The sequence below is a fragment of the Carlito syrichta genome, unplaced genomic scaffold (genome assembly GCF_000164805.1).
Source record: "Carlito syrichta isolate Samal-C Ts95f unplaced genomic scaffold, Tarsius_syrichta-2.0.1 Scaffold301813, whole genome shotgun sequence".
Classification (NCBI taxonomy): Eukaryota; Metazoa; Chordata; class Mammalia; order Primates; family Tarsiidae; genus Carlito; species Carlito syrichta.
Genome location: NW_007245909.1, coordinates 203,540 through 203,815, shown reverse-complemented (window position 1 = coordinate 203,815; position 276 = coordinate 203,540). Strand labels below are relative to the sequence as shown.

Below are 276 nucleotides of genomic sequence, written 5' to 3'. Positions count from 1 at the left end.
TAGGCATTCCAGGAAAAAGGGGCACAGGATAGCACATGTGATTCCTTCCTTCAAAGAACTCCTGATACTCTGTCTCTGTGTTTTGCGCCTGACCTTTCCTCCGCATTGTCTTCTGAAATGCCTAAGTTGACCCAAGCTTAGTTTAATTTTGATGAATTTAATGGGATAATGGTACTGATGATTGCACAAGCAACTTCCATTTGGCATTAAAAATTGTTTATTTTAAAGATGTGGGGTACAATTCAGGGTTAGGTATACAAATGTTCTTTATGCAGA

At 38.8% G+C, this 276-nt stretch overlaps 1 pseudogene across 1 annotated transcript in view; it reads right to left on the bottom strand.

Annotated features, from left to right (window-relative positions):
• LOC103257600 overlaps positions 1-276 on the bottom strand; it is a 1,642-nt pseudogene that overhangs the window by 305 nt on the left and 1,061 nt on the right. Inside the window, exons 1-2 of the transcript XR_504133.2 lie at positions 259-276; positions 1-44 (exon numbers count right to left, since the gene is read on the bottom strand). The exon at positions 1-44 is cut by the window's left edge and continues 305 nt beyond it; the exon at positions 259-276 is cut by the window's right edge and continues 1,061 nt beyond it. The product of XR_504133.2 is annotated as a cyclic AMP-dependent transcription factor ATF-4-like (transcript). The remainder of the gene's footprint in view (positions 45-258) is intronic.